Here is a 5,945-nt window from a genome sequence, read left to right as displayed (position 1 = left end):
GGTATAATGTCCATGCTGTCCTCTTCTGAATTGGTATTTTGATCTTCCTTGTCTCCATAATAGGAATTAATGGTCTTTGGCTTTTTAGCATTTTTTTCATGTTGTTTTTTTCCCTCCTGGCTTCTAAAGTGAATCTCTGTTTCTAAGGCTCAAGGGGCCCTGTTCCAAATTTCTTGTGTTGGAGTCTGTGGGCCTGCTTATTTGCTTTATGTTCTATGGCCTCTGGTTTCATGAGGTATGGGAGACGGGTGGTCTGGCTGCTGGGAGTCTCCTCTTCCCCAGGACGGTTCTACAGCAGAGGCGATCTCAGCTGTTTTCTGTGCTGGTACCTGCCACTTCCCCTGGCTGTACAAAGCCATGTCTGGGGTCCTGGTATTGATGTTAGTTAGCTCCACTCTCTGGGTTTCAGTTACTCTTGTTGTTCTGCTGAGGTGAGGGCTGCTGAGACACCTCTCTTCCTGCACTAGTCTCCTTCTGCCACCACAGGAAGGGCCCTCTCCCCCACTTCTCTCACTACTGAAGCCCCACTTCTGGCTCCTCTGTTTCTCCTGAGGTAGTATTATCTGGGTTTATTCAAGAGAGGGATGAGAGTCATTTTACCTGGACATCATGACTCCTTGAAGTTTAAAAAGGCAAGTTTGAAACCTTTAGATGGTGGGTTGGAGGCATCCAGGCTAGCTGCTCTCACAGCCGCAGGCTCTGTGCTCTGACAGACTCCATTCTTGGGCTGAGAGGCCTGGGGCTCAATTGTGGCCAGAGCTGGTACTTCTGCCCTGTGCCTGTTCCTGCTGTGGTGTTTCGCTCACCCAGCAACCTCCCAGACCGGTGCGCTGGCTGGATTCCTCGTCTGTTCTTGGTTTGTTTGGTCTGGTGCCCTTGCACGTGCCTGGCACTCCTACCCCTCTCAGTCTACTAGTAGCTTCTAACTCTCTCAAATCTGCTCATTTTTGTTAAAAATTCAACTGCTTTTATCCTTTTAATAATCACAGATATACTCCTGGGATCAGATGAAAATAATAATTTCCTTCACAAAATGTCTAGTGCTCACCTATTCAGTTATTTTAATCCTCCACAATTTCAGTGGCTTTATGATCATGTTGGTATGGAGTGCTTTGAACCCTAGAATATGTCATAGCCTGTCTTCACAGCTTTACTTGGGCAAACTCATGTTTCTGTCTTTCCATTAATAGTCCATGGAAGATCAACTCAGCACACAGGAGGACTTTCTAGGTTTTCAGTATTTCATGGTTAATAATAATTTGACTTACAAGGATTTATTGTTGGTCAGGTTCTGCGAATACAAAGGTGCTGGAGGAGATAGTATGTATACATATGTATATTCACATATATGTATATATGCTCATACTACCTATTAGCAGGTAGGTTACACAGTGGTACAGTCTATTGTCTCTTTTATTGTGTGTCCTCAGGATCTAGCAAGCATTTAATAAATGGTTGTTGATTTTTAGAGTGATTGATTATACAAGACATATATGTAATGTAGCTAGCTACAAGGAAACTTTAGAGGGAAGACACTAGCACCTAGAGTGTTCAGAAAAGGTATCCCGTAGAAGATGACATTCGAGCTAAGTTTTTAAGAGAGCTAGGGATTCTACAAAGTAGACATGAAGAGGAAGAGCATTCCAGACCTGAGGGTAGCCAGTGCAGACACAGTGAAAGGAGTTAGAGCACTGTATGTGAAGAACTAGAATGTAGACTTTATAGAAGATAATAATGTATAAGAAGACTAAAAAGATAGGAAGAAGGGTTGTGAAGTGCTTTAAATGCAAAACAGAGGAACTTATATTTGATCCTAGTGGTAAGAGGAAGGCAAGTGTTTATTAAATAGGGAAGAAAGGTGATGTGGTCAGGCCTATGGGTTAGGAAAATTACTTTGGCACCTATGTGGAGCATAGATTAGAGTAGGGGAGAACCTTGATGCAAGGAGATCAATTAGGAATCTGTTAAATAGTACAGGTGAGAGGCATTGAGGACCTGAATGAGGGCGGTGGCTTTGTGAGGGGAGAAAACATGATAGAAGTGAGATGTTCTAGAAGCAGAAAGTAGAAGGGTCGGTAAATGTATATATGGCATGAAGGAGTAAGGAGTTGAATATATATATATATATATATCATATACATAATATAAAATATTATATTTGATATATTTATTATTATATATTATATTTATAATAATATAATTATTAGTATATCATACAATTATATGTCATATAATATTATATGATGTTATATATTATATATAACATGTATATATTATATATAACATCATATATATATATATATATATAAATACACGTATGTAAGGAGTTGAAGGTCCCACTGAGGTTAAGAACCAGCATGACTATAGAATCATGGTATTTATTAAAATAATAGGAAAGTTTGAAAGAGGGATAGGTTTGGAGGGAAAGGTAATTAGTTCTTTATTGAGCATGTTGACTTTAGGACACCCATCTTGACATATTTAATAGGCAGTTGATGATTCCGGGATGGAACTCAAGAGAAAAACTAGGGTAAGGAGGGAGCATATTTCTGTCATGTGGAGAAGATGGAGCCAAGGCTGTAGAGGGGTTGCTTTGGCAAGAAGAAACAGTAATTCTTCTTGGGAAACTAGAGAGAAGGATGTAATAAAGGCGGCCTGATGTCAGTGGGATGTGAAATAAGGAAGAGAGGAAAGTGATGGCAGGTGATCTCCATTTTTTTCCATCATGGATGAGGCAAGTCTGTTTTTCTTTATCATACATTTCACTGCTGATACACCTAGGAGATGGAATATCCTTGTGAGGAACAGAGAGAGAGAAAGTGAGTTTGCCTGGATTACAGAACATCTGAGGGGGAATAATGTCCAATGAGCCTAGACAGATAGGTTGGGGTCAGGTTGTATAGTGCTTTAAAAGCAAAACAGGACTTTATATTTTACAGGGGATCTTAACCTGGTCCTCATAAACTTAAAAACATACTGTGATAGCTGTATTTCAATATAATTGTTTTCCTTTGTAATTTTATTTTTTATTTTATGAATTTAAAAACATTCCAAAGAGACCATAAGCTTCACCAGACTGCCAAGGGGTTCCAGATGCACAAAAATTAAGAACTGTCTTACAGAGAGTTAAATGGTCAGATATGTATTAAAGGAAAATTAGTTCAGTCACAGTTTGTAGGGTGGACTGGAGCAGAGAGAGATTTGAGGCTGGAGGCAAATTATGAGCCTTTTGCCTGTCCTAAGCAAGAGATGGTAAGGGCCTGAAGTAAGGCAGTAACTGTGTAAGTGAAACCAAGACCAGACTTTGAAGTATACCTCTAATTAGTGAGCATGACATGACTGAAGATCCATCAAAGAATACTGAGAGGAGAGGTCAGACAGGTAGGAGGAGAGCCAAGAGAGAACAGGGTTATGAAAACTAGTGAGGAGAAAGTATATGGAAGAGATAAATAGTGTCAAGTACTACAGAAAGATGAAGGTTAAGGATTAAGAAAGGGGCATTAGACAATTAAAAATTATTCATTACTTAGGAGATAGAAGTTTCAGATAAATAAAGAGATCAAAAACAAGATTAGATGGTTTAGAAAAGAACCACAGTGGAGGAAGTAGAGGCACTGAATGCAGACAATGTTTTCTAAGACTGTAGCAGAGAGGGATAGGAGAAATATAGGATTAATAGTTAGCAGGGAAAATAAGATATAAGAGTTTTTAGGGATAGAGGAGGCTTGAATGTGTTTGTAGGTCACAGTCGATATAAAGGAAAAGATTGAAGAATAGAGGGAAAGGTGTCATAATAAACTATGCTGGAGAAGGTGGAGCCAAGGCTGGAGGGGTTGCTTTGGCAAGAAGAAACAGTAATTCTTCTTGGGAAACTAGAGAGAAGGATGTAATAAAGGGGGAATGATGTCAGTGGGATGTGAAATAAGGAAGAGAGGAAAGTGATGGCAGGTGATCTCCATTTTTTTCCACCATGGACAAGGCAAGTCTGTTTTTCTTTATCATACATTTCACTGCTGATACACCTAACATTTGTCTCTTGTTGTCAGGCCAAGCACATTCCAGTGTGACCTCTTTACTACACCTTGTATCACCAGGGGCCACTTTGCTGCTGATCTAGAACAAGGATGGACTCAGAGACTGATCAGACTATACCCTCTCATGCTGAGGGCTTCTAAAGAGACCCAAGAGTCATTTCCCCTGGATCTCTGATTCCAATTGGCACAGCAGTGGCTTATGGGCCCAAGAAGCATGTGAAGAATATAGTAAAATCAAAGCATTCAATGCTGGACAAATGAATGAGTTTTTGTTCAAAAAACACCCACAGGCCTTAATATAAGCTGAAGGAGTATCTCTCATTAATCATCTTCCTTAGAAAAAGAATAGAGTATGCTCTGAGAGAAGAGGTAAAGGAGATCTATATTCAGCAATTCATCAATATTGATGGCAAGGTATGCGCTGACACTACACATCCTGCTGGCTTTACAGATGTCATCGGCATTAAGAAGTCTGGTGTATGACGCCAATGGCCATTTATTTAGCTGTTTATTGCATCACAGCTGAAGAGGTAAAATGTAAATTGTGCAATGTGAAGAACTTTATAGGCAAAAAAGCTATCCCTCATTTGGTGACCAATGATGCCCATCCATCTGGGATTTAGATCCTGTAATCAAAGTGAATGATACAATCTAGATTGATCCAGAGACCGGCAAGAGCATTAATTTAATCAAATTTGATACTACCAACCTGTGTATGGTGACCACTGGTGTGAACTTGGGTCCAATTGGTGTGTTTTGCAATAGAGGGAGACATCCTGGCTCTTTGTATGTTATCAGTGTGAAGAATGCCAGTGACAATGGTTTTTCATTCAAATATTTTTATTATTAGCAAAGTTAATAAGCCCTGGATTTGTCTATCCTGAAGAAAAGGTGTCTTTCTCACCACTGTTGAAGAGAATACATAAGAACTAACAGAGTTTCTAAAATCAAATAAAAATATTAGAGCATAGAAAAAATTCTTTTTTCAGTTTATGTAACATTATTGTAGGTAATCATTTATTCCCTTTAGGTTCTCTGATTTATTAGAATATAATTGTATGGATTGCTTTTTAATTTAATAGTTTTCATATAGTTTATAGCTTTTGGTTGAGTTGTTTTAGTTTAATTTCTGCCTTTTTGAATTAATTGGAGCTCGTAAGTTAGTCTGAGATTAATGTTTAAATGAAATAAAATTTTTAAAAGTGAAATTTTCTTTTTCTCATCTTACCCCACCCTCCACCAGCACAGACAAAAAAATTAAAAAGTATTGCACAAATACATATATTCAAATAAAACGAATTCCCACATGTGGACCCTATCCAGAAAGAAAAAGTTTTGACACCAAATTTTGTGAGGATTCCATGTGCATATGAAAAGAATGTTGCTTTCTTGCTTATACTATTGTCTCCTCTATGCAACTACTAATTCCAATTTATTAAGTAAGTTCATATCAAATAAATATTTAATGTTACACTTTTTATTCTATTTATCTTTACAATGGAGTTTTTACATTATACTATTTTTCAATTTCTTGTATCACTGTGTCACTGTAAATTTTGAATTTAGTAGTTGAATTGTTTGCAAATAAATTGAGAATTCTTGAATTTTTTAAAATGAAGTATGTGGTGAGGCCCTCATTTGAAAGGATATAGCAAGGGCTGCCAATGGAAGTTTGATGAGAGGAAGAGTTTTTTAAAAGCTCCTGTTTTAAGTGAAATAGAGAATTGATTAGGGAGTGTTAAAAAGATTTAATGGTACACTGAGGGCCCCAGTAAGACTAGATAACAAATTTATGTGGATCTGGTGAGAATGGTTTGTAATTTCCTAAACTTCTTTTCTGCAACATGTCAGGAGAAGTGAAAGGGGAGGCTGGTGGAGGTTAGAGGTTGGAAAGGCATGACTGGCTATAGG

General features: G+C 38.1%; 1 pseudogene; it reads left to right on the top strand.

Annotated features, from left to right (window-relative positions):
* The first annotated feature begins 1,625 nt into the window (after nucleotides 1–1,625).
* Nucleotides 1,626–4,918, top strand: LOC118829890 (annotated as a pseudogene).
* Nucleotides 4,919–5,945: the final 1,027 nt, after the last annotated feature.

Source organism: Trichosurus vulpecula, chromosome 8 (genome assembly GCF_011100635.1).
Source record: "Trichosurus vulpecula isolate mTriVul1 chromosome 8, mTriVul1.pri, whole genome shotgun sequence".
Classification (NCBI taxonomy): Eukaryota; Metazoa; Chordata; class Mammalia; order Diprotodontia; family Phalangeridae; genus Trichosurus; species Trichosurus vulpecula.
Note: the sequence above shows the minus strand (reverse complement) of the source record. Positions and strands in the feature narration are given on the sequence as shown.